The 27,910-nt window shown below is 50.6% G+C and overlaps 1 long non-coding RNA gene across 6 annotated transcripts; it reads left to right on the top strand.

Annotated features, from left to right (window-relative positions):
• Positions 1 to 113: 113 nt before the first annotated feature.
• On the top strand, positions 114 to 27,910 carry LOC142605257 (uncharacterized). 6 transcript variants are annotated; one of them, XR_012838984.1, is made up of 10 exons: positions 114 to 227; positions 507 to 897; positions 3,747 to 3,926; positions 10,093 to 10,193; positions 13,551 to 17,834; positions 19,255 to 19,404; positions 24,752 to 24,997; positions 26,306 to 26,530; positions 27,233 to 27,638; positions 27,733 to 27,910. It is a non-coding gene; the product is annotated as an uncharacterized LOC142605257 (long non-coding RNA). The 6 variants fall into 6 exon arrangements; XR_012838985.1 differs by lacking the exon at positions 26,306 to 26,530; XR_012838980.1 differs by having other exon boundaries at positions 26,306 to 27,638.

Raw genomic sequence — 27,910 nt, 5'->3', positions numbered from 1 at the left:
AATCCGGTCACAGAGGTATTTCATTGAGCACATACTGATAGGATGAGTTAGCCCATCTCCGCTTGCCAGGCCGAACGGTTTTGTTGCAACTCCACTTTCTTTAGGTATGCTGGGATGTAAAAAGTGAACGCTGCACCAGGTGGATTTTCCAGCACTGCAATTCCTCCGGGAATTCTGCTGAGCCCAGCTCCTGCAGAATCCTGCTGATTCGGAGGAGCAATAGCAAGGTGAGGGAAGGGGTTGTGCAGCATCAGGTCCTTCTTGGTGCTGGGTGTTTTCCCAAGTAATTTTTTTTTTTTACCCTGTTCCAGTCTCTCTCGTATCTCCACATGTTCCTCTCACGTGGAATAGCGTGTTTTTATGTCACTTGATAGCATGTTTTCTCAGTCTGTGAGCCAAATACCCACATGAGGGGAGGGAAGGACGGTATGTCGCTCTTGGAAAGACACTGACTGTCATGTGAGCATCTTCCTTTTATTTCCCTGAATTTGATGCTTTTTTTTTAGGCAGGGAGAGCTTGCGCTGATGGGGATTTTCTGCAATCCTGCAGGTCACCAGCAACCCCGAGTTTCTAGATTCCTTTTCTACCTGTATGAACCCGTGGTAGAAATGCTTGGCTTGCTCAGAAATGCTGCTGATGTTGTTACTACATCAAATCCAGCTGTTTCTTGTGCACGGATGGAAGTCAGAGACAGAAACCTGTTCTGGAGTCTGCCACGGGAGGGCGATGGATCCCCCCCCCCCCGCCAGCCTGATGGAAAGAGTCGCTTCTGGCTCCGGCGGGAGATGCACGGAAAGGGCTGTAGATGTCACTTTGCACCAGGAGATGGCTGGGACTGAGACACACCCCCCCCCCAAACTGTCCCGGTGGCTTTCTCCGAGGGGAAAGCAGAAATGGTAAGTTTAGTCCCGACCTAAGTCTGATGGCTTTTTAAAGAAGGGCTGAGATGCTTTTTTCCAAAGGCCAATATTGAATACGTCCTGCCGCTGGCCCAAGGACCTTTGCAAAGGAAAGGGGTAAGAGATGTTCCCTGGGCAAACTGGGGATGTGGGACTTTACCGGCGGCCAAACTCAAACCTTCCCCAAACGCTGCACGGGACAGGCTGCTGGAGCCGAGAGCTCACCGCGATGTGCAGGTGCACCGCAAGACAGCAGCTTGTTCCTGTGTGTGCGTATTTACAAGGTTTGCATGCATGGCTCTGTGGTTTTTAGGAGTCTTGTTGAAATTTAAGGAATTTTAAATGTCTTTCTGCCTGGCCAGGGCGTTAAAATGTTTGCATCTGGCAAAGCATCCTAGAGAGGGAGGTCTGTGGGATGAACGGGGTCTGACATATCCAGACTCAAAGATCTCCTCTTTCTCCATTCACGCTCCTGTTTCCTGACCATCAGAGGTCTTTAGGTGAAGATGATCCAGACTCTCCAAAAGCCCCCCCCCCAAAAAAACATCTGTAGACTATTTACTCTTCTTTCCATCCCTTTGTGACAAACTTGGGCATTTCCCGCATTTTCCCAAAGTAATTTCTATTCAGCCTGTTGTGTGGCAATGACACCGCTGACGGTGCCCAGCAAATGCTGGGTGCTGATGGTGGCCAGTTTCAGTGCAAGCTCACAGTGGGCTCAAGCTTGTGGGGCTATCAAAGCCTAACGAGACGGCCAGGACAGGAATGGGTGCCCTAATGAGTGCAATGCTCCAGCACAAGCTAAACCTCTTACTAAACTCCAGAGAATCCAGATAGGCACAGGACATTTTGAATACCCAACTCGGGGAGACGCTTTTCAGAGTTTACACCTTACTGGACACTGGAGGATCCAAGCAGGAGGTGTAAGGTCTGCAGAAATCCGGCTTGTTCAGACTGGCTGCTCGCAGGATGGCTCCTTTTTAAATGCCTGCGGGTTTCTCTTTTAGAAATCTGCCTTCTGTTTCCCCCCCTTACAGTTCAGGCAGAGGTTACAGGTTTTCATTTATGAGGGTAAGAAACGCGCATTTGATTTTAAACAATTGCAAAATCCCAGGAACTAGAGCCTGAAAATATCACAAAGGTCTGTGCAACTCTCAGACTCGGCATGGCTGGTGATGTCGTAGCTCGTGGTGGTTCAACGGGGCTGGCGTATCCCTGCGCGTCCCCAGGGAGGAGACAGCAGGGCCTGGATGCTTCCTTTCTGAGTTCCTGATAAAATGGCACGTAACGGTTGAGGTTGGAAGGCACCTCTGGAGATCGTCTAATCCAACCCCCTGCTCAAAGCAGGAGCAGCCAGAGGGGGTTGGTCAGGGCTGTGTCCAGTTGGGTTTTGATTATCTCCAAGGATGATGGAGACCCTACAACCACTCTGCACAACCTGCTCCAGCGTTTGACCACCCTTACAGTAAAAAAAAAAAAAAAAAATTCAGCATAAAGGAAATTTCCTGTATTTCAGCCTTTGCCTCTTGTCCACTGAGCACCACTGAGAAGAGTCTGGCTCCAATCACTCCAAGCTAGCCTGGCTGAAATTAAGATGAAACATTTGTGTGTAGAGAAAATAAAAGTTATTTTGGTTCCTTTGAAATTATTTACAACTTGAACCAAAGTTTCAAGTGTAAAAAAAAAAAAAAAAAGTATTTTGGGGATGAAAAACTGCAGGCTTTGTTTAAGATATGATTGAAATTAAACGCTTTAACTTTTTATTGCACTGTGACATTCTCCACTTGAAATTTGCCTGCCTTTAATTAAAAAAGCAGGGGACTGTGAGTGCCTTCAAACATGCATTTGAAAATAGAGAAAGGTTTTATTTTGGGTAGAACGAAATGTTTTCATTGTCTCCACTCAAGGGGGGGGGAAAAAAAGAGGTTTGCTGTGACAGATAGGAAGGTTTCACTCTGGGTTGACCTAAAGAGAAAAAAATGTTCCTCTTCCTAATTTTTTAATTTGATCTTTAAAGGATAGACCAGCTATTTGCACAGGTCTAGGCTTCATCTCTAGGAATCCAAGTAGAGCAGCTGAGGGAGGAGAGACAACGTTGGGACCTGGTAGGTCTTTGAAATGTGGGATTGGATCGGACTCACTCCTGTGGAACGACAGTAGCTGTTGTAGATCTGAATTCTCCTTTGCTGCTCCTACGTATGCAGGGCAGCTCAATGTTGACATGGAACAGGCTGCCCAGGAAAGTGGTGGAGTCACCGTCCCTGCTGGTATTTAAAAGGTATGTGGATGTGGTGCTTAGGGACATGGTTTAGTGGTTGGACTGGCAGTGTGAGGCTAACAAACAGTTGGACCTGATGATCTTAAAGATCTTTTCCAACCTAAACGATTCTATGGGCACGGCTGTACTCTGCGCTTGATGGTATTGAGGTCAGCTCGGTCATGGAATAAAAAAGTGGAAACCCCTACACCCTCGCCTTGCAGCACCTTGAGTTCTTCCTGGGAGGTTTATCTTCTCCAGCTGAGGTTTTTATAGGACAGCTGCTGCAGGTCCTGGTCTGGGGGCAGCAGCACTGAAAGTTGTCACCAGCAAAAACCTGTTTGGGCACCGGTGTGAAACAAGTCGGTGTGCTGTGAGGCACTTCCCATTGCCCTGGGGATCGTTGCCCATCCCCATAGCATCAGGCCCTTTGCCTCAGGGCTTTTCAGGTGTGGGAGGACCAGGTACTGCTAAGGGTTTGGTTCAAAGGGAGGGGACCTGTGGTGGACCAGAGTGTGCTGGGTGCAGGCTCTGCAGCAGCGGGAGCTTCAGCCCCTCCTCTTCACTGCTGCCTCCTGCGCTTTTGCAGGATGTCGGTGCTGCCACGTGCTCTTGCAAAGCCCAGAGCTGCGTGAAATCCAGAGGCATGAGTGAGTGAATCCCAGGAGCTGCCGAGGGCGTAAGGAGAGCGGTGTGGAGAAGGGAGAATCCATTTAGGTGGGCACCAGCTGCACTTACAAGGTTACACATCTGCCAAGGGATAAGGGAGGTAAGTGCCCAAATGTTTCTGGAAACCAAAGGCAGCACGATTCCCAGCTGAGACCATGCTGGCAGCACCTTTCCTCCTCTCCTATAAAGCTGACGTTTTGAGTGACATTTCTGGGGCCAAGCTGGGGATGCGGGAGGACAGGGAATGTAGTGACAGGACAAGGGGTAATGGGTTCAAGCTGAAGGAGGGTTGATTTAGATTAGATGTTAGAAAGAAGTTCTTTACTGTTAGAGTGGTGAGGTACTGGAACAGGTTGCTCAGAGAGGTTGTGGATGCCCCATCCCTGGAAGTGTTTAAGACCAGGTTGGATGAGGCTTTGGGCAACGTGGTCTAGTGGAGGGTGTCCCTGCCCGCAGCAGGGGGGTTGGAACTAGATGATCTTTGAGGTCCCTTCCAACCCAAACCATTCGATGATTCTATGATTCTATGACCCGTGGGTGCCACCAGCCTCTGACCGCAGCAGTAGGGATGTGCAGGGCGAGAGTGGGGAGGCCGGTTCCTCCCTGGCCACAGGTTTGCCATCCGAAGGCAGCGCCCTGTAGCGGAGCACGGCCTGGCTGTGTGGGGTGGGGGTAACACACGTCTGCTTTGAGGCGGCTGCCAGGCTCTGGGGCCCCGAGGACTCGGCTGGAAGGAGCCCCTGCGTGGGCAGAGGTGGCTGTCAGGACTGCGTGGCCCTTTGCTGACAGGCCCTGCCACTTTCTGTGGCTATCGAACCTCTCCAGAGAGACTCGGGGAGGCAAATCCAGCAAAGTCAGGGATCCTCGGAGAGGTGGAAAGAGTTGGGCCAGATATTTGTTGTGTAGCATAAAGAGAAGCCTGAGGGAGAGACCGGCGTTTTCCTACTCAAATCCTGGTATATTTAAGGCACTTAAATGAGAAAACGGTGCTTTTCTTTCTCGGGAGATGGTTCGTGTGGCTAAACCATGAAGGCAAGCATCCCGTGGCTGCGCGCTGATCTGCAGAGAGCCAGGCCGGGAGGATGGTGCGTGGTCCTTGCGTGGGAGCGGAGAACCTCGCTGCTGGACCAGCCGTGCCCTCCGGAGAGGCACCTGCAGTTCCTGCCATGCGCGGGTTCCCTGTGCGAAGAAGCGTAGCCCAAAGCACGCCGGGCTGCTCCCCGCAGAGGGGCAGGAGTAGGGCTGCAGCTCTTTGCAAGCCTGCAAGTGGCAAGGGAAACGGCATGCTGTGCCTGGACCCCAGTGCCTGAGCGATCCACGATGTCCTTGGGGACAGAGGCACTCATTAGTCCCGTATAAACACTTGTCATGTTGGACTGGGCTTTGTGAGACAAGTTAATTTGTGATGGGATGGAGCCTGGGAAACGGAGACCTTGACTGACAGGTCAGGTTAAACTCCCTGACAGGCTGAGGGCTTGTGGCTACCTCCCAAAAAGCTCTTCAGGGCAGCCCCTGGCCCAGCCTTCCCTTCCCAGGCTCTGCGTCGTACGGCAGCTCCGCACTTGCTGCGATGGCTGTGGTGGTGTGTGCAGGAGAGCCATGGCCACCTCCTGTAGGAACCATTCTCCAATCTCTTGCATCAGGGAAATATGTTTTGGGTTAGAAAAGAGATGCTAGAGAAAGAAGGCAGTGAGTTGGGATTACTTCACCCCCTACTTTAGGTTTGAAGCCTTAGATCAGGCCCGTGGACAAAAGCATCTGGGAGAGATTATGGCCCTGACCTGGGGCCTGGTGTTTATGCCAAACGAAATGGCTCGTGCTAAGAGGGCATTGCGTGGCCCGACCTGCTCCACATGCCTTGTTTACATCTCATAAACAGGAAAATTTCACCCAGCCCCTCCTCCCTGATGATCAGCAGCAAATCCTCCCTCCCCTGATTGACTGTTGGACTTCCCTGGGTACAAAACCACACAGAAAGGTGTAAACAGTGCTGTCCAGTGACCTGGGTTTCTTTATTTTTATTTTTTCCCCTGAATTGTGGTTGGACCTGGCTCAGGGAGTGGATTGTTTAGTGTCGAGGTAGCCGTGGTGAAAAGCATCCTGGTCCTTGGCTGCATTCACACCTGCTTGGCTGAGTGGTACTTTCTTTGTTCAAGTGCAGCAAGATGCACATTTTGGAAGTTCCTTGTTTTTTTTTTTAGCTTCTCTAGGATGAGTCCGGCTCTTGCGATCTTTGTTCGTTTCCCAGCCCCTGGCTGGAGAGGGAGGCAGCGTCTGACGGCCTGGGCAGCTGCTCAAAGGTTGCGTGGTCTGAAGAACAGAGGATGTGATACGTTCTGACCTCACCGATGGGCAGAGGAGTCCTCCAGAGCTGGAGGGAGCAATGTCAACAGACAGTGCTGGATCTGCCCCATGACTTTGTTGTCAAAGGAGCCTGTGGGTGCTAGAAGTTTATATGGGTTTAAGAGGACACTGGGCAATTGCATGTAGGAGAAATTGCTGAGGGGTTACTAAGTACATCTGGCTCACGAGTTCCTCAGTTGGAAACAGCTGGAGACCGAGAGAGGACTTGGAGTAATATCACATACATTTGACTTGTTCTTACACGCCTCTGGGCATCCTCTTACGGTCACTGTTAAAGAGAATCTGTGAGGGAAACTGAGCTCTTGGCCTGGCCCAGTGGGGCAGTCTGCGTGAGGACCTTGTCCCTTGACTCTTGTTTACGGGATCGTTTTCTGCTGCTTTGGCATAAGCTACCTCTCCAGGGAGCTGATGCTGGACTCTGCTGCTGGCTGAGCTGGGAACCAGTGAGGCTGTTTTTTAGACCTATAGATGAACTGGAAGCCCATGCTGTTTCCATCTCAGCACTGAATGAGAAGAGAAGAAAGGCCTGATCCTGCTCATGTGCAGGGTGGGAAAAGGGAGATGGATGGCTGAGACAGACCCTTTCTCCATCCCACCCACTTCCTCTTCTCAACTCAGCCCCTCCATCTCATTAATTTCTCTGCAAATCTTCCCTTGCACTCAAATTCTGACCTTCCCTCTCCCTACAGTGCCCTTGCTCTTCTGCTTTTCCCCTTCCTTTGGTCCCCTGCATCCTCCTCCCAGACTTCTCCTGCCCCATTCTCATCCTCTGTATGAAACAGCACTCAGCTTGCCAGCAAGCCTACAAAAACAGTCTCCACAGTTTGCCGATTCCTGGAGTTGTTGAGGAGGGAAAATTGAAGCAAACAAGCAAATGGGCCATGAAAACTAACATCAGTAAAGAATGCAGCTTTCTGTAGCTGGCAATGGGCTAATATCTACAGTGACAGATCCAGGAAGGGTTTTCTCCTCTGCTTTAAAATATGAGTTTTTAAAGGTGTTTTGTTTTTTTTTTTGGGGGGTGTGTGTGTGTTTTGTTTGTTTTTTCCCCCTCTGTATTAAGTTCCACAATCAGAATTGCTTAGCAGCAGTTGGATGTCATGGGTCAGCAGCAGAGAAAACAGATATCTCTTGTGCGTTTTGGGGAGGACGGAAGATGATTCAAATGGATTGACGGTGGGATTCATGCAGAGTTTTATAATCTTCTTAGGAATATCCCCCACCCTAAAGAAGGTGCAAATGATGGATTTGCAGGTTGAGCTCTGTGGCACGTTGTCTGCCGAGGAAGGCTTTGCACCTGCCTGGCTCTTGGATCCATCTCCACTTCAAAGTAGGCAAGGTCTCCATCACTAGACATCTCACAATGAAAAGGGCAGGCAGAATGGGGCAGGGGTTGTCTGTCTTTTCATCTTGATGTAGTTCATCAGCTCCAACCGCATCCCCACCTGGGGTTTGTATGGGTTAGCAGTAAGATAAACTCCACAGTGCCTCATCTTGGGTGTCTTGCTGGGAGGTTTAGCTGGACATAAAAGCACAGCCTGTTGCTCCGTGAAGGAAGTGCCTTCTGTTCAGTTACGGTTTGTGAGTCATACCTTGGGACCTCGTTCTGCTCTACCTCTGTATTAGCCAGGTTTAGCTGGGCTTGACCCAATGCCACAGCCATTGAGGAGCTGCCTTCTAATTTCAGGTTGCATTTTATTGTGGGCGAATCCTTCCCCCAGTGTAAGGGAGAAGGAACATTGTGCCGATGTTTGTTCTCAGCTTCACTGGCTTTTGTCCCTTCCTGGAAAGGAACTGATGAGAGTGAAGGCATTCAGATAGGGGGTACTGGGGAATTCGCCCTGGCCGGAGTCACGGGGGCATGGCCTTCTGGCCCTCCCAGACCAGTGGCTTTGGAGAAGTCATTGATGCTGTGTGTTTTTTGGAGGCTTGGGATTGGGATGATGTAGCTTGATTGCCTACCATGGGAGAGGGATCAGCCAGTGCGTTGCAGAGAAGCTGGAATGGGAGAGGCTGCGAGTGTTTCCCAGGTCTGTGCTTGATCACTTCTGAAGGGCTTGGATTTTTTGATCTTGATGAGGAGCTGTTGATGATGTGAACTACTTGAAACCACCTGGTGCAAAGTGAATGCTTTCCCTTCAAGAGATGCTTAAACTCCTATTGATTTTAGACAGAGCCCATACAGAACGTGGTTTGCTCGTGTGTTTTATTATCTAGTAATAAACATTTATTATTGCTGCTATTCACAAGTGAGCACCTCAGCACAGCAAGTCTTCAAGTGGTGACAGGAGCATGATAAATTTTGCTACCAGTTCATGCCCTGATCAGCGTAGGATGGTTCTTGCTTTGGGATCCCCAGGCTGTTGACAGCTGACATCTAGGTACAGGCTGCCCCAGTGAACCACCCCGTGACCTTGACATTGATGTGTGAAGGGTTAATAAGGGCTTTGCTCTGCCTCCCGTGTTCACATCTGCTGATTAATTCCAGCCAGGTGTCTATGGTTCAGGTCTTAAAACAACAATTGCTGAAGTGTCTGGGAACACTTAGTTAGGCTTCACTCTGCAATTCCAAGTATGGATAAATATTTGCACCTCTGTGGCTGTAAGACACCTTTGAGATATGAAGGCAATTACTGTAGGAGTTCTTCGCAAGAGAAAAAGACTGATTTCCTGGGGAGCAGTGGTGGTTCAGAGGCGGGCAGGACTTGTGGGCTCTTTTTGCGGCTCTTTCTGGGTGGTCTTGGGGAAGGTCATGGGGCAGCTGGTTTTGGGTGCTGGAGGGCACCTCTCAGGGAATTCAAACATGCTCCCGCTGACTTTGGGCTTTGTGGTTTCTGGGCCATGGCTGCCCCCAGTGATCCATTTTACATGGGAGAATGAGGAGGAGAAATGCAGACTCCAGAAGCACGTGCAAAGCCCCTTTCTTGAGATACCCTGTGGAGAGGTCCTGCATGGCTCAGCGATCCCAGAAAATACATTTAATTTTGGTGGGTTCCTATTTCCATCTAGGTGTAGTTTAATAGCTGTTCTGCCTCTTTCTGTTAAAGAAAGCAATAGTTTTCAGCTATATCTTTGGGAGGATACGGTCCCATGGCTCTGAATTTCTGGCTTTCAACAGCGTGCCATCCTGTGATGTGTTCAAAGATAACAGGAAAAAAGTGTCTGCCTTCTCCTGACAAGGGCAATTTGGCTTATCTGTGCCTCCCTGCATGCCTGGGGACTCTAATTAAGTTATCTGCTCTTCTAAATGTGTTAACCATGGCCCTGTTGTTGCACCTCTGACCATTTTTTATGTCTTTTTTTCTGGGTTTGCATCTGAAAACTGTATGGAGACTTGGGGACGTAAGCCACGTCTCACTCTGGCCAGCGATACACCTAACTCTCCTGAGCTGGAGTGTGGCAAATTAAAACTCACTCCAGACATTGTCATTGACTCAATTCAGAGACATATATGGGCTACAAGATCCTTATTATTTGGCCAAATAAACAGCCTCTTGAGAGCTCTTCCCTCCAGTGGGTGATGAAGTTTCTTTATATCTCACTCTCCGTACCGCTGGGGAGTCTGTGCTGTATTAAAACAATTGTAATAACTTCACAGGCATTTCCACATTCAAGTGATCATAATAATGCTCATAAAGTACACTCCAGTGTGAAGTATTTATGAATTATTTGACTTAAGGTGGGGGGGAAAAAAAAAAAAAAGAAGAAAAGACCTGGGCTGAATTAATAGCTCTGGAAGAACCATAAATTTAGAGGAATCATATTGCAGAGGGTTATTTTGTGTGTGCAATAAAAGGAACATTTATGGCTTTGGTGCGTAAATTTGGTTTGAATGTTTTTGAAGCAAAGTACTTTGAAATAACTTAGAACTTTTCTCCTTTCATTTTAATATTGCCTTAAAGAGAAACACCAGACACTTTGGTGCTATGCACGAAGGCAAGCAAGGAACGAGGTGGGAGCGCAGTTAACTTGGCGTCTTGTCCTTGACCGTGGCCTGAAGCAGGTGAGGAGGGTGAGCAGGAGGATGCTCCCAGAGCCCTAAGGGAGATGCTCAGCCCTGGGCTGGCTTCCTTTGAGCCCGTGCTGGGGTTGGTGGCCACATGTCTCCCATTCACTGCTGTGGCAATAAATATACGTGATCCCAAATCCCTTGTTAGTAATCATCTTGTCTGGAGGCGTTTCTGGATGCTGTTCACACGCCGCAATAAGGCAGACGGCTGTGAGATTTGTCTTTCCTCATTTCCCAACCTGAGGGTGATGCTTTTACTACGGGGAGGTGAAGGGGAGGGAGCCGGGGAGTACCGAGGAGCAGGCGTCCCAGCCACGCCGCAGGGTTCACACCAGGCTTCTGTTTACCCTGGAGCAGGAAGGGCGGCAGATTCTGCCCTTTGGCAAAGTGGGGGGAAAGCATTCACTGCATCCCTAGGAGGTGTTTGGAAGTGGTGAGGGAGCATTTACACCTCTGATCAGCTCCTGCCTGAGGAAGAGGGGTGGGAGAGCGGAGCTGGCTTAGGATGTGGCTCTCAGGGATGCCACGGGCAGTCTTAGGTGCAGGATGACAGAGACGACCTGCTCCAGTGCGTCCTGCCCACTGCTGCACCTTCCCTGAGTCCCTGGAGCCAGGGGGGACTGGAGCTGCCAGGAAAGATGTCTGATTCAAGCAGCAGGAATGCAGACACCATCGCTCTCTGGGTTTTTTTGGTGGGGTGTTTGGTTTTTTTTTTTTTTTTTTCCTTTGCTACATATCATGATCAGACAGAGCGACCTGAAGCAAAGCCTCAGCTCGTAAATCCTCACTGTTGCCAGGACCCTGGAGGGTTTTCTTCCCTCTGTCAAACTGAGTAATCAAATCCCCTCAAACACGTTTTTAATTGGGTAACTGAAGGCTGTAATGTTCCCTCTGGGACATCTGCGGTGTGCTTGCACAGGCAGCAGGGAGACGCTGGCTCCCATTCCCTGGTGTGAGTGACGCCAAGCAGCAGCCGGGGCTTCTCCAGCCTGGAAGCACTTAGGGCTCCGGGTGGCTGCTGGAGCCGTGGCACCCACATGGGAGCAGTTTGGGGAGATGCCTGCGAAGCACTGTGGTTCTGGCTGTGCTCCCTCAGGGCCGGAGCCGGCGAGGTTGGTGACTGCATGGCAGCTGTGGGGTGGTGGGGATGCTGCCCCCCCTTTCCCTGCTAAAGCATCACAAGTGGGGAGTGAGTAATGACTGAATAGTTGTGAGAGTGGAAATCCCATGATTTCTAGCACAACGAGGCCACTAGAATAAATTACCTGGGTGTGGAGGCACATTGGTCTCTTTGCTTTGAACTTTTGAGTTGCCCAGGCCACATGCTCGATGGGAAAGGCAGGCAATGTGGATATCGCCCTGCCCTTGCCCCATCCCAGCTTCCCCTGCCCAGCCAGCCCCTTCCCCTCTCTGGTCCCCACAGCAGCTTCTTGGCCAGGGCAGAGCCCGTGTCCCACCGGGACCTTTCCTCAAGGGAAGGTGGAAGAGAGCCGTCATGTGCTGAGAGGGAGATGCTCTTGTCTTGGTCTCCAGCAGACGGATACTGCTGGGAGTCCTGCAGCACTTGGTTTCTATCTCGGCCAAGATGGTTATCATTAATTGTACTAACTCTAGCCATTCCTGACATCCACAGAAATGTCTAATCCTGTTTTGGAGCTACCCACATTCTTGGCCTCTCTACATCCTTCTTTCCCTGGGAATTTTCCCTTCAGACAACTGGGCTGTGCTAGAAACGCACGTTACTGTCAAAAACCTACTGAGAGGTTCTGCTGGGTAGAAGATGTCGCAACGGCAGCCTGTGGTGGTGGTGCTGGTGTAGGGTGGATGCTGAGGCTTTTTGGGTCTTGGTGCTGGATGAGAATCTGCCTTCCCCAGGGTGCTGCCAGGGTGAGCCCAGCGAAGGTGTGTGTCTGTCCAGGTAGGGGTAAAATGATGCTGGATTTGCAGGTAGAGGTTACATCTCTGACTTAGGTCATTGGGGAAATCGGGTTAAAGAGGTGGATGTGGTTTGGCTGGAAAGGCTGTTCCCCCTTCACAGGCTGGTTTGCTAGGATGTTGGAAAAATGGCATCGAGACCTGAGGATGTCCCTGTCCCTGGGTCTCCCTGGCTCCCTGCCCAGAGCCAGAGGGTGCTGCAAAGCAGTACCAACAGCAGCTCTGCTCTGCGAGCCTGGCATCCAGCAGTCAGTGTCTGTAAGGGAAAAGAAAGCAACCCTCACCTTAACTAAATTAATAGACCGGGAGAAAAGATCTTTGTTCATTCCCGTTTCACTAATAGAAAATATTTTAAGTGCTGAACACCCCCCACCCCCATCCCCGTGCTATGGCTGCTTTGTGCGCAGGACCTGCAGGTTCCCATGTGAGAAAAAAAAAAAACCTGTGAGGTTTTCTCAATGTAACACTGACTCCTGACGGATTTCCCTGCTGGGAGGTAGAAAAATCTTAAATGAAACCCTGGCAGAGCTAATTGCAAAGGATGTCCCACCTCGGTTCCTGGCAGACTGGTACACGGATGTTGGCTTGGGATTGTTTACCACAGCGAGGCATTTTTCCGTGGGTAACGTGCATTTCTGAAACGTTTCTGGTGCATCCAGGATGCAAAGGAGAGTAAACTGAAGGGCAGTTGATAACTAGAGGGTCATTTTCTGATTGATGCTGGCTGGAATCAGATCTGTAATGGGCCCTTGGCTGTTTTCGGAGAGGCGTTGAACCCAATGCTCTCTGCTCAGCCCCTTGTCTAGGCGAGCCCCCGCCTGAATGGAAAGTTCACTTCTCAGACCTGTAAATTTAAACAGCTCAGGAGGCAGCTGGGGTCTAATCCAAAACAGTAGGACGGCGTGAAATATCCTCCCGCAGGGCTTTCCTGCTACGCTGGATGCAGATCTGAGGCATTTTGTGCAGGGCAGGCTGCCGGCAGTGGACGAGGCGCCAGGATCCCACATCTCAGGGGATCGGGGGTTATTTGTAGGGCCCCACTCAGATGGCGAGTGATTCCCTTCTGCCACTGCCACGCAGGACACCGGGCACCAGAGGGGCTTATGGCTCCCCGCGTCTGGGAGCTTCCTTTGCTGCTCACCGGCACCACGAGCCGGGAAAAGGACGTGCTGCCTGGATGAGATTTTGCGAGTGGATGTTACGAGATGACTGGGAAATGCCGTTTGCTCCTCATGGTTGTCATTACGTCCCTTTGGTACGCTTGCCCCCAGGTCTCTGAGCAAGCGAGGCACAAGGGCCAGCCTGGGAAAGGGGGGACGTTAATGCAAAACCCATCAGCTGCACCTACAGCGCAGGAATACCTGTCTCTATCCCCTACAGGCTGGATTAACAGGTCTTTCCTTTTTATCCCTGTAGGAAAGAGTTATTCGCCCTGCATTTGTTTCAGAGCAGTGTTCTCGTTCAGAGCCTCTCCCTGAGACAGCCCTGCGCAGGAGCGCTGGCGTTCCCTGGAAATACGGTGATGGGAAGGAGCCGTGAAATGGCTGATGTCACTGCGCATTGGCGGCACACAAGGATCTGGGGGATGCCAAGAGCCACCTGAGGAGAGAAGTGCAGGTTAAACAAACCAAAAACCTACATGACCCCCCCGGAGTACTCAGTGTCCCCCAGAACATGGGGCTGGTTCCTCCTCCCCTTTGGACTCATTGCTGCCATGGGGTCTCAAGGGGCTCCCTGTGGGAGTCCCAGCCAAGATTTCCAGCCCTGACCATGTATTTTGAGTGCTTTGAGGGGTAAAGCAAGGCTTGCATTTCAGGGGAGCAGGACCTGAGTGGGGATGGGGTTTCTGGGCACATCTCTGAGGTAGGTGGGTATCAACAGAAGCTGTGTCTCAGTAGTACAGCTTTGCATCCCCTTAACTAAATGTTTACCCATTGATCTGGCCTCCCAGAGACCTTTTCATTTAAGGTTTTAAAGGACCTTGTGGTGATGCATGGCCAATGGTTGGGACAGATGGGTTTTGGTGGAATTAAACTGTTGTCCAAGTCCTTGGCTGAACCATGACCTTGAGGACAACCTATGAGGGCCTCCTGGCATAGAAGACCCAAGCTGGAGGGTCTCCGTGAGGACAAGGGCAGGTGGTGGCAATGGGAAGTTACGTTAGGTGAGCAACCAGATCATTTTAAGTCCTTGCTGGGATTTGGTGCCATGAAACAGATTAAACTTTGCACTGAATATGTGAAGTTGGGATAAAGCACAGCTGGATCCTACCCCACCGGCTGTGATCCTGCATGGCTTCATTAATGAGAGGAACAGAAATTAACACCAGGCAAGTTGATTTTTCATTGCTGCTGTTGGATAAAGTTTAGCTTGGAGGACTTTTTAACCTTAAAACAGACGTCTTCGGGTCTGGGCTAAATTATGCCTCCACAGGCTGTCATTATATCATAAAAGGAGCAGGTAATTTTAACATTTTTGAACAATTGCCCAGATTAAGTTTGCTAAAGAAGAAACCTCTGTGAGTGTTCATGGACGCATAGAGGAAACCAGGACTGGAATGCTTTGATTTATGAATGGGGTCGGGGATGACCGGGAATGTGCGGGTCCTTGGACAGCCTACACACGAGAGCAGGAGGCTTAAAAGACCTGCTGAAATGCTTTGTGGTCTGAGGATTTCGCTGCTGTACCGATTCATCTCCGATTATCAAACAGAGCACAAATTCCTTCCTGATGACATGCAAGAGAGTGTGTTACCGGAGAAGCCAGCTGATGAATTCAGGGTGAGAGGGATATGGCAAAGGGTCTTTCGGGTTTTGGGGGAGGACTTGAGTGCTTTTGGTTGCTGATGGAGGTTTCTGCAGCCTGCAGAGCTCATGTTGCTGTTTTATGTTCACTGGAGACGTGGGCGTTGAACCAGAAGGCATTTTTAAGAGGTAAATCAGCATCCTTGTCCACGGGCTGGTGACGCATTTTGCAAAATAGCCATATCCCCACACCGGAAGAGAAAACCCCCAAGAGACAGCCCTGTGAGCAGCACGTTGTGAAGGCAGGGCTGTGCGTAACTGTTCACTCTTTGACATTTTCAAAGGGGGAAAAAAAAGTAGAAAAGGCAAGACATCATGTGATGTCTTCTGCTTCAAAATACCCACATTTTTATAGCCCAGAAAAACTTGACTCCTCAAGGGCCTGAGCCTGTAGAGCCCATACCCAGCAGTGGTGGATGCCAGCAGGAGAAGCATCTTGGCCCCATTTTGGGAGTGCAAACGGCAGCAGAGGCTGCACAGGATCAGGCCTGGGATGGTGCTGGGACCTCACTCTGCTGCCGCTGACGTCAGGCGGGAGAGCCCGGGGAGGTGGCTGGAGCAGAGTTAGAAACACCCTTTGCTGGTGTGAATTAGGTTAGAGCGTGGTCTGGGGAGGAGGGGGGAATTCATTAAAACACCGCCACATGTGGAATGGGGTTATAATTGATTTTGAGCGAGTGCAGCTGACAATCTGAAAATATGTTTTCCCCTCCAAAGGGTTTTTATTCTTTCAGCTCAGCCTTGCTGCAGCCTTCAAATACCACAGATGTACGTACAGGCGATGGTCTGGCATTGGCATGAGCTTTTCCCACTAGCGATACAGAGCAGACCGAAGCACTATCAGTTGGAGGAAGCTATTTAAAGAAAGATGCTGCTCAGGTCTTTGTGCCTTTTCACGTTCAGTGGGAATTGTGTCATTTTCCAGCTTTTGCAGTAACAATTTATTTTCTTTGTAGTTTCATGCTGATCTGCTGCTGGTTTATTCAGGAATAGCTCAAGCAAAAAGCACCCCAGTTCTCAGCAGGCAACACAAATTCAGCTCCTGGCGCTGCAGGAACCCCCTTTGGAGATGCTCCTCAGATGCAGATGCTCAGGCAAGCCCTCATGGTTTAACTCCACACCGCTAAATGTAATGTCCTTGGCCCGTTTTGGGTGATGGGATTTATCGTAACCCCTCTCTGAGCTCAGGGAAGCCGCAGCCATTACCCTTGCTCGGCTGACACGAAGGAGCCCAACTTACCCTGGCGATGTTTGTGGGTGTCTGAGCACCCACCCAGCATTGAATTGCTCTTTGTTTGCTTCATCCCTGTCAAGCCAGGTGCCACAACTGCATGGAAACTGCTTTAAATCTGGGTAACAGTGTTACACCCCACTCATGGAATTTGTTAGCCCGGGTACCACCACGCAGCCCTTTCCAAAGGGAGAGCCCAGCTTGGAGCTGGAGGACCTTCCTGTAGCATCCCGGAGAGCAGTGTCCTAAAGCGGCTCCGCTCTCCCACCCCTTCTGCCCTCCCTGCCAGGGAGAGGGCATCCTCCTCCCCAGGACGAAACCCGTGCTTTAGTGGTGGCTGTTTGCTTTCACTGTTTTAGAGGGTTGTAAAATACTCCCACTAAAATCCACTTGGAGCAGGGGAAACCAAAACCATCCAAACCAACCCACTGCAATGTCCCCCTCCCACGGCTGCCTCAACCTCCCCAGTGCTGGGGAAGGATTTCCTGGCGGGATGGGCTCCCCTCGCTGTGATTTAGGACTTGTCTCCCTGGGAAGCTCTCACTGAGCCAAGCAAGAGCCCAGATCCTGTGCTCTCATTGTTATTCTGCAAAACAGCTGCTTATTTCTGCTTAATCCCTTTCCAAACAGATAGGCTTAGATCAGAAAAGTTTGGTTTAATGCCAGTCTGTGCAAGAAGCTGTCCTGAATCATATCTCTGGGCAGACGGACTCTTGTGGGGCTTGTAAAATACTGAGCACCTTCTTGGCAGAGTTGCAGTGAATAAGAGTGAGTAAAAAAATTGGCCTGGCCTCCTAGGGAAAGGGGTGGTTCCTGGCCCAGCTCATTCCCAGCCATGCTGCGGCAGCATTGTGGAAAAGGGGTTGCAGCTGAGTTGGGGGAGAAAAAACCCCCCCAATATTCAGATTGATGAAGTAAGGGGAAAATGGCCCCAAAGGCTGTTTCTGTGCACGGGGAAATTACATGCATGTGTTTCTGCTGGTGGTTGAGGTGTCTAGTGCCTGGATCCAGCCTGGGCTCTCCTCTCCCAGGGTCAGTGTCCCCTGGCTGCCGGGACAGCTCATTTCTCCAGAAATCGCAAGACGGCCGGGAGAGATAAACATCCATGTGGCCAATGCTGCCTGTGTTGTGCTGGGACTGACCCGGGGTGAGTCCTCAGCTGCAGGGACCACGATGGTCCGTCATGGGGGACACCGGAGACCTCCCTGGCTCGGAGTTAAACCTTTGTTGCCAGCTTGGCCATGTGAACACAGGGACAAACCTGGCCTGTCCCAGCTTGTGGATGGGTGATGGTTCGAAAGAACTGCCTGGGTACTGCCTCATCCCAGGAGAGAGCACCCATTCCTGGCAATTCAGACTCACGTGTGCAGGTACAGTTGAAACTCTAACTAAGGAGCCTGGCAGCAAAGTGACACTTTTAATTAAATCTCTCTCTTTTTTTTTTTTTAAACATGTCAAGAACCCGATAAATTCCCCCCTCCAGAAAACAAATGCACAGCAAAATCAAAGTTGTGGGTCACCCCATTGAAGCCGGGTTATCAGAAGCTGAGCGCGAGCTGTGGGAGAGCAGCTGAGATGAGACAGGGAGGCTTCGCTGCAGAGACGGAGTGCCACAAGGCAGCGTGGCCTGTCCGAGCTGATGGAGGAGGGAAACATCCCAAACGCGTGAGTGCCGGGGCAGGGCTGGGAGAAGGAGGGCTGGCGAGCCACAGGTAGGATTTCAGGTGTCAGGTCTGGGGGAGCGCGTATGTACGCGTGCAACCAGAACATGTGTGCGCACCAGCGTGGACAGCCCGGCTCCAACCATGTGCGTGCACACGTGTGCCGCAAACACAGCTGACAATGCACGCCTACCTGCACACCCACAAAGCAGCCCCTGTGGGCACAAACCGCCCTGCTCATCCTTGCCTGGTCCCGGTTGTGTTTTCTTCCCCTTCCCTTTGACTGGCCGCACTTCACGGATGTGACCACGTCTTTTGACTGGGCTGGGAGCAGCCCCGGTCCAGCCCCAGTGCTGCCGAGCCCCTTCCTTTGGTCCAGCCTTTGCCACTGGAGGGTCCTGGAGAGGAAAATTTGGAGGAAATAAGATTGGAAGGCCTTTTTGGTGGTGAGAGCTGAGCGTTGGCTGGAGGAGGGGGACCACGGGTAGGTCTTTTCTTACTTCCAGCTCCAGCAGCATCCAGGCATCACTGATGCTGTGCTGCCATGGGAGGGCAGAGGGCTGGGATTTGCCCACCGAGGCTCTGGCACAAGAATTGTCCAGCCCAGGTACAGGCATTGCCCTTCACCAATCCCACTCCTAAACCACAGTCCTGACCCCCCCAGCCCCATGCCATGGTCCCATGGGCACGGGGGAAGTGCTGGGGCATCTACAGGAACCCCTCACAGTCTTCCTCCAGCCAGTGCTGGGTTTTCAAGCTTGTGTGGAAAGGAAATGATAGCAGGAGCTGGGGGCAAATGCTGTGGTGCGCACAGCCCTCTGCCCTGGCTGACAGCTCCTGGCATTTGCTCTCAATCCAGCTATGATTTTTTTTTATTATTATTCTGTCCAAAACCAGCTTTCAAATCAGCCCATAAAGCAGTGGCAGCAGCAGCTTTGGAGAATGCCAAAAGCATCCGAAACATCAATAGGATGGGTGTGTGGAGCAAGAGGAATTCCTCCTGCAAACCCTTGGTGGCATAGGAAGGGAGGCACGGTGGGTGGCTAGCAGGGCTGCAGAGCATCCTCCGTGGGGCACCTCACCCCACGCCACCTTCTCTGGGGAGGGCGATAAATTGTGATGCTGGCAAAGAGCTTGGTGGTCCAGCTCAGGAAGCGCAGGAGGATGCTCACTCAGCTGTAGAGCAGGGAGGCTCCTGCCAAAGTCTCCCTAGGACTAATGCGGGGCTGCCTTTGCCTGGCAAATGTTTGACGCCACACAGAGGGGATGCTGGTGAATCCAGGATGTTTCCATAACTCAGACACAACACAGGCACCAAAAATAAGATAAGACAAAAATAATCCCAAATGAAGCTCGCCTTTTAAAAGCAATAAATAACCTTGAGCAGATGCTGGCTTGCTCTTAATCCAATTATCTATCAGCAGGCCTACGCAGTGCTGGGAGGAAAACCACACCGACCCCATCTTGCTGGGAAATGGGGCTTCAGCTTCTTCCAGTTTTTGGAGTCCCACCCTGCCCCAAATCCAGCAGAGCTCTCCAGAAACGTGATATCCACGGGCGGCACAGCAGCACAGGTGAGTTCCCTGTCCAAGGGCACACCCCGCAGCCTGAGAGCACCGGTTCTTGCCTGCCTTCTGTATCGTTCAAAGCACTCAGAGGGGGAAGTTTTGCTCTCGAATACCAGATCTTGAATCCCTCTTCGCCAGGGCTGCCACAGTGGTGGCTTCTTGAGTTCTATGGTGCAGGGTCATGGGGAAGAGCCTCCTGCAGCCCAGCGTGCTCATTTTACAGCCACCTTCCCTGCCTAGAGGATTGCAGGGCTTTACATCCCAGTTGGGATGTGACTCATCGGATGCTACAGCCTTTGGGGTACCCCAGAGACAAAGCCAGCTTGACCCGCTGTGCCTGAGGAGGAGAAACCACTGGGAAGATGGTTGAGCAGAGCAGGCTTTGCTCTCCTTGCGACTGCTCCTCGCTGCTTGGCCACCCACCCATGCGGACCCATGGTGAGAGGCCGGGATGGGCTCAACCAGCAGCTTCCCCAGCAATTAATGGCCACTCTTGGGTCTCAGGTCTCAGCAGCCCCGGCTGGTGGTGAGAAAGCTGAGGGAAGGCGAGCCATGTCCGCTCGCTGTGACGGCAGTAAAAGTATTTCTGGAGGAGCGCCCTTGCCAGAGTAAATTGTTGGCAACCACGCGCTAATTCTCTTTTCATAAACAAAGCAAAGGAGATAAAAGCAGCAGCCTCAGCTGCCTCCGCCTTCTCCCTCTAGCGCAGCGCCTCGCGCCCTTGCACACCCAGTCCCGCATCTGGAGCTCATTGGGGGCAGCTGCTGGGAGGACACGGATGGGAACCAGCTGAGCCTCCTTGCACGCTGCTGCCAGGTCTGAGCATGGTTCTCGGGAGGAAGTGTGCAAATGGGGCCCCGCTTGGGCTGGGAAGCTTGGTTCAGATCAACGGTGGCAGTCGAAGCATCGAAAAGTGGGGTGGTTTGGTCAACCTGTAAGCAGAAAAGTGAGGTGGCCACCATGTATTTTTAATGGTCAAAACAGCTTCAGATTTCCTCTTGGCCATTCATCCCTCTCAAAAAAAAAAAAAAAAAAAAAGAAAAAGAGAAAAAAAGACCTGTGTGGCCACAATGGAAATGTTTCCATTTTCCATTTGCAAGAGGAACATTTTCCATTTTGGGGTTGGAAGTGACTTCTGTTTAGAAACCTGAGGACAGCATAGTACAATGTGAAAATAAACAGCAAAACAGCCCAATTTGCTGCAACCCAAAAATGAAGTGTTTTGAAATAAATGAAACAGAGCTCCCTGACTGGGCCCAAATGAGATCTCAAGAAGTGGGATGGACGCCTTGGATGATCCTTGGCTTTACCAAAGTCTTTCCAGGGCATCTCCCAGTGGATTCTGCCGCTGGTTTTGGGCAGGATTTTGGAGGCTGAGTCCATGGTGCTCAACTGGAGTTGCCCTGGACTTGTCAATCCTGTAGAGAAATGGCTGGGAGCTGTCCCGGCATGGGAGCACACCTGCCTAGCCCCAGCTCCCCCAGTCAGTCCTGTTCCATCGGGGTTTGCTTTGTGCTTTCCTGACAAACCCTTGCTGGGGTTGCTGGTTTTCATTAGCTGGGGGAGGGCGGTTCGCTGCCTTGTTGGCTCTTCCACGTCTGCCCCATCCTTAGGGAAGGCTCAAGGAAATAACTCGAGTCAAGCAGGCTCAAGGAACTCCAAAATGGTCCTCTCTGCAAGACTCAAATTATAGAGTGGCGTGTCCTGTGTTAGTCTCTGCAATCTGAGACCTGTGGTCTTTCAACTGCACCTTTATTTGTTTATCTAGATTTCCTCTGAAACCAGAGATGTGTTGCTAGCATGGTCTTCATTATAATTTTATTATTTACATTTCCAGTTACTTGTCTACTTCTAGACCCTCCCCTTGCCTTTTCTTGGAAAAAATAGATGCTGTGCATACAGGGGGTCACTGCCCAAATCTGCTCTCTTCTGGCAACCAAAGTGTGCAGCTGGAGACCTGGAGTCAGCTACAAGCGGGCTGTCTCCGGGGTGCAGTTCAGCCTTTCCAAAGGATGCTTTGTGAGGGTGTGGCCAGCGTCTTGCAAGACCCAATCTTCCTCTTCTCTGTTGTGGGTCGGTATCTCATGCGTGGGGAGCTGCGACTTGTCTTTGCAGCCCCCAAGACACCAAGGTCCTGCCTGCACGGTGGCTATAGCTGAGCCATCGGGCATGGAGGGGCTTGGGGAACAATGGGAGCTGCACGTGCTGCAGTGGAGGAGATGGCAAGTTGCTGCTGGAGGTAACCTCTGCCTCATCCACTCGTCAGACCAACCGTGCATCCACTCATCAGCCCATATTAGGTACCTGGACCCACATTCGAACCTCAACTTCATCAAACCCAAAAGGAATGACTGTGTTTTTGTCTCCGCTCTCATGCCAAATGACTTTCACCCCTTGGCTTTTTTTTTTTTTTTTTTTTTTCAGTGGAGACCCATTGCAGACAACTGACAAATCACCCTTAATCCACCTGAACTGCTAAATCTCTTGGTAATCCCTCCCCAGCACTGCTCCGACGCTGCTCCCCTACAACAGACCTTCTTGGTACCATTAATCAGTGTTTTTGGCTCCTGGGTGCCTCATGGTACGTGTCTATGCAGGGAAACCCTCTCATTTATAAAACTTGGGGACCTCCCACAGTTTCCCATTCCCTGTGACCCCGGCGAGGGGGTCAGTGCACAGAGTAAACTGGTTGAGAGGGAAGGTCCTAATATTTATGTGGAAAGCCATTAGCAGGCAATATCTTATCTACCTTCTGTTTTGAAGTGGAGGCTTGGGGTGATGGCAGGGCTATGGGTAGCATTGGAGCTGCCTCTGAAATGCCCCGACATGCTCTGTTTTGCCATCCACACTTGGGGTTGGGATATATAGCACATTCTTAAAGTTGTGGGATGAGAGCAGTGGATGCAGAAGGATTTCAGAGAGGGAAAAAAAAAAAAAAAAAGAGCTTAGATCCTCACCTGCTGAATTTTAAAGCCAAACAAAAGCTCCCAAGTCCACCTTGATACCTCCTGGGATGGTATGTTTTAGCCAGCTGGTCCTTGTGTGGATGCTGTCCTTCCAGGCCCAGCTGGAGGATGGAGTGGTCTTTCCTGGTCTTAAAAAGTATAAACCTATGAAATAGCTGTTGTCTTGTGAGCTCCCCTGAGCCTTCCCCAGATGTTGAGCATAGCTTTGAACACAGAGGTGGTCAAATGTTGTTTTCTCCAGTGGAAATTGTCTTGGAGAGCCTCTGTGTTGGATGTAAAAACAGGCAGGGAAGAAGTGAAGATATAGCAGTGCTGAGATCTCTGCAGGACTTTTCACAGGAGAGGAGAGGTGGTGGCACCCTGGAAGGCAGGGACACGGGAGAGGGGACCAGCAGGTACATGGACGCTGCGTAGGCAAAATATCGAACTGCAGCACTGTCACAGACAGCATTTCTTTAGGAAATGTGGTAAAAAGCAAACCAGAACCAAACAAAAGAATGAGGCAGTGGGATTCCAAACTCACTGATGTTTTATTCATAGCATATTCATCAAAAAGAGCCCTCTGCTCCCGGGCTGCAGTGCAGCTGTGGATGTAACTTTGTAGTACCCTTTTCAAGTTCATATCCTCATAAGATGCTGGGAGTCCAGGTTGGGCTGGGAGCGGGAACAGAAGCATAGACATAATGAAAGCCACTGGAAGCAGTGAAGCTGTTGGCTTTGGGCAGTTGGGTGACCTCCAGTCAGCAGATTTGTGGTAGCATTCAGCATATAGAGTCTGGGCACCCTGTAGATGCTGGGCATAGACTGGGGAGAAGAGTGGGGCTGAAGCAGCTGTTGGGACTCTATGAGCCCTAACAAGTCTCACAGCTATCATCCCTTAGTTCAAAAGCCATCAGGGATATCCAGGCACAGGCTGGAAAAGTCTTCAAGGGCGGGCAAAAATTGACCTCACCACCTCGTTCTGCAAGGCTGAGAAAAGCAAATTCCCAGAGCCCAGAGTGTGCTTGCTCCCTCTTTTCTCCCCTCTCTCCAAGCCCAGGATGGGTTCGCGTGACACAGAAGAAATGTTTCTAAACCAGAAAGCTGCCTGTTGGCAGCATTGAGATTGCATGTGCGCTAGGAACGATCATTTTTAAAACTCAGGCTCTCCCTGACCACCAGGGACGCTTCTATGTTCCCATGTAGCTTTTGTTCTATTCAAGTTTATGGGTTTGTCTATTTGGATTTGTTTGTACCAAGATGGCTTTTGGAGGTGTTACTATTTGCAGTTGCTGAAATCCTACCCTGACGCCATCACATGCTGATTACTAAATGCTGAGAAATGTGGGATCTTGGCTCTTGACCTGGGAAAGACACTTGATGATTTCAAGGAATGGGCAGGACAGAGACAGCTGAGGGGGAGCAGCACACCATGTGTTGGGCTGCTACTGAATCAGGGAAGGAGCAAAAATTGTCATAGGGACCATATTTTTTTTGCTGAATTTACGGATGCACTTGGGCATGCTGAAGACACATAGCATCTCTGATTCCCAAAGCTGATGGGGAACAATTAACTTGATTCCTCCCCAGAAGAACGCTGGAGCCTTTGAGAGCTGTATGTGAAGGTGGCCTCAGCAAGTGGAGCCATAAGTGCTGGCATCCCTCTGGTGTGGTTCAGCTCTGGCTGCAGCACAAGTAATTGTTGGGGTTTTTTGTTGTTTGGTTTTTTTTTTTTTTCTCTAGAAGGAAATAAAACATTCTTGGTAAGACAAACAGTTCACTTCCTGCCACTCTCCTAGAGGCTGGAGCCTGTGGGGAGCAGCAGTGGGGCTGCCTGGCCTGGGCTGCCCCAAGGAGTCGGACCCATGCCAAAGGGGGGTGTTGCCCTCTGGGAGGAGCTCTGGTCCTGGTCAATGCACAGGACTGGTGATATAATATAGATAGAGCAAAATCATGGGGCAGTGTGGGGAGAGACAGTGGTAGTGAGATTTGGCTCACCCATGGAGGCAGATGACTAAGGGAAGGCAGGGTCTGGGGGATTGCTGCTGTTCAGGGCTAGTTGCCAACCCCACGCTCCCTTCCCAGTCTCACTGCTGACATTATAGGGCTCTAGATCAGGCATGGCTAAATTTTGTTCTTGGTGGCTGCATCTTTCTGCTCTGCTGTTACTGGGCTGTGCCATGAGGTGGGTCTAGCCTAGAAGATCAGAAAACCATAGCTGTATGCCAACCAGGGCACGTGATTGTATGGTGAGGCACAAACAACATGCTCAGCATCTTAGGACCTGTTGTACATTTGGGAGTTGGGCGCCTCGCGTCTCCCTGATCTTCCTCCCTTATGTTGGAAACCCACATGAGAAATTTGGCAGGATGAGAGTGCCTATTGATTCTTCTTTTATGTCTGTGCAGGCAAAAAGGCTGAGGGTGATGGAGGGGAGCATCAAGAGTCATCATGTTTGGACAAGACCTACCCATCTTACATGCTGAAGCTCAGCTGCATGTTTAAGACTACCACTGGATCCATGCTGGTATTTGCCTATTGATGATCATCTCCCAAAACATCTTTGTTCCTGGAAAGCTAGGAGATGAGCACCTGGAGATAAGCGGGGAGCAGTTGGAGACCGCAGCTGTGAGTGCCCCGGGCAGAGCTCCCTGGTGAGTCTTCGCAAAGGAATTCTGCATTCCTCCCACTGCTTTGTCCTGCTCTTACTCTTTGCCGTCAGCCTGAAGTGCTGGAGCAGGGAAATGTAGTGTTGTTCCCTCGTTGACCCTGCAGAAGCTTTTCAAAGGACTTGGAGGTACATAGAGACCTCTTCCCAGTTAATTTTACTGCAAGCATTAAATGCCTGGATACTAGCAGAGGTATATTGCTGATGGGGCTGTGAAATACGTGCCCTGTCCTCTTAGAGTCTCGTGTTTTTTCTTGGGTCAAGGTGTCTGATTAGATAAATGCTTCCAAGAACTCCCTTCAGCTGCACCCTGGGCTCTGGCTTTTCCTCACATGTTACATATGCAATGGGAAATTAAATGGAGCCAGGGCACAGGTCTAAACACTGTCCTATTATCATCTGTACTGCACGCACCTTGGCACAATTTTAGCCCATGCCAAATGGCGCTCTTCAAACAGCATCTAGACATGGCCCAAGGATAACCCAGGGCAGGGGCCGTTCCCAGCAGAAAGCCTGGATGCAGCTGCAGCTGACTGAGAAGCAGTGGGGATGGGTCACTTGGCCTCAGGGACAGAAACTAGTCTCTGGCCCATTTATTAGGTAATAGAGATGAATCCAGTGTGTTTGCAAATCCATCGTTGTGGATTATCCGTTGTGGACTGACTGTGCTTGGTGACCCCTTTGGAGGCAAATGGTCTCCGCTTTTCACCTGCTAGCCTCCCCGAGCGAGCGACATTTGCCCTGTTGACGCAGGGAGTTCAACTCTACATTTTCCTGTGCTCACCTGGGTGAGAACTCAGCATCCAAAGCTCCGCCGTCACTTGCTGGGTCAGCAAGGGCAGTAACCAGGAAGCTTCTCCAAAACATAGCATTATTTGTCTTCAGATGTAAGGATTACTGAGACTATTCATCATATAACAATAAGTCTTCATGTCAGCCGTGTTTGGTCCTGCCAAGCCCATTACCTGAACGGCTTCTTTGTTCTGTCTGTGCTACAATCTCACATCACCTTCTGGACTAAGTGATCTGTCACCTCATGTCACATGTGCCACTCAGGACAATTCTCAGTCCACAGCTTTGTGACTGTTTTCCATGGCTTCCCCACACTTGCTCATTTGTTTAATTTACATTAATTACCCCTGTTGAGCTTAAGTTCCTTATGGTCCTGGCTTTCAGGGGTACAAAAGTCTTGAATTTTCCACCTTTCTGAAGCCTCTTACCTGGTGCTAGAAGATCCTTCAACTCAGGGCTTCCCATGGTGCTGGGAAACTCAAATCTTCTTTCTCCTCCACAGCCTTGAGTAAAATTGCATCTGGGGACATTTGGGCACGCAGGGTCTTCATTTGTGCTGCAGGCTGCAGAGCTCATGGACCTTCAGCAAGAAAGCTGGCTAGCGTCTGAACTTCATGACTGCATCTATCCTTGTAGGACAAGGTTCTCCTGAGGCTAACCAGGCATCCTTTTGCCACCAAGGAGTGGCCACGTGCAGACTACCTGCAGGAAATGGTTGTTTGCCCTGGTAACTCCCAAATTGCACCTGGGTCACATTGGGCATAGCGCTAGCTGGATCATGCCAAAGCTGGGCCATGGACCATTCCAAATTTCAGCCTCTACGTGAATTAAATCCAGATCCTGTGCCCTCATATTGTTTAAGTTACTTGTATAGGTGTAGCCTGTGCCATGGGGAAAGGGTAAGAAGTGACAGTTTCTCATGTGTGGAATTTCTAGGCAGAGCAGTTGAATGGCTGGTACCTTCTCAGGCCCAGGTGAGGGGCTGTGAGACCTCAGGCTGCCTGGGTCATCCTGGGGTGAGCAAACCATGAATTATGGCCACCATCCCGCATGCCAAGGTATATTTTTTTGCTCTCACCTGTGCTGGAGTGCTCCCAAGTCTGCAGGAGGCACCTGGATACACTTCAGGTTGACCCAGTTTTGTCCCAGGAAACACGCACCTGCTGGTAGAAGGCCTGGAAATATAAAATTTTCCACCCCCTATTGCCCATTTACAATCCCCTTGCCCACCGAAAACACCCAAAACCTGCATTAAAACTCCTTCTGTGAATTTAATTCCAGACCAACAATCCATTTTTACAGCTGAATATATTTAAGCCTGATAATAACACATAATGGCTTTTTTATATCCCAGCTAAGTGCAGCCAAGCTCAATACAAGATCAATTCACTCTGGCCATAGCAAACAAAGAACCTCTTCACGTTCACAGACCGTGATGTACAGCTTATTAACCTGGGCTGGAGATGCTCCAAAGCACAGTCTGTGGTCTTGGACACAGGAGGGATTCTCCCAGTCTCGCTCAAGTGCTTGTCTGCTCTGAAGCTCATGGTGATTGCTGAAAGTCACCAGTCCCAAGATGTGCGTTAGCTCAAGATCCTGGAAAGGCGACAAGGAGATGTGGTCTGGCGTGGAGATGGAGGCAACTGTACCATGAAGTCCGTTAGCTGGCAGGGAGACTTGCAGACCTGATGCCTACACGTCCACTCCATTCCAGCTTTACCCGTCCTTCCCAAAAAAGAGCTGTCCTCCTGCGACACGAGATGAAGAAAGCAAATCCTGTGGGTTGAGGCTGGCAAAGGAAGCAGACTAGTGCATGTGCAAAGGTGCTTTCAATGGTAAGGCATGTTTTAACCATAAGCAACGACTGGGCTGTTTTATTTGACCGTTCCTTCATTTGTCAAAGAGGAATCTGTCCTGGCTTTATTACAGCTTTTATTCTGGGTGACATGTTTGTGGTGGCAGCAACTGGCATGCACAGCTCAAGACACAGAGGTACACCTGGAACACACTGCCGATCCCTCCCTGCGTCTGCGCTCTCCTTTCTATTCCTCTTTTCCTGGTTGTGCCATCCACTTCAGTGCTCACCTTCACGGCGCACTTTCTCACC

This window comes from Balearica regulorum, chromosome 26 (genome assembly GCF_011004875.1).
Source record: "Balearica regulorum gibbericeps isolate bBalReg1 chromosome 26, bBalReg1.pri, whole genome shotgun sequence".
Taxonomy (NCBI): Eukaryota; Metazoa; Chordata; class Aves; order Gruiformes; family Gruidae; genus Balearica; species Balearica regulorum.
This window is presented reverse-complemented; position numbering and strand designations above follow the sequence as displayed.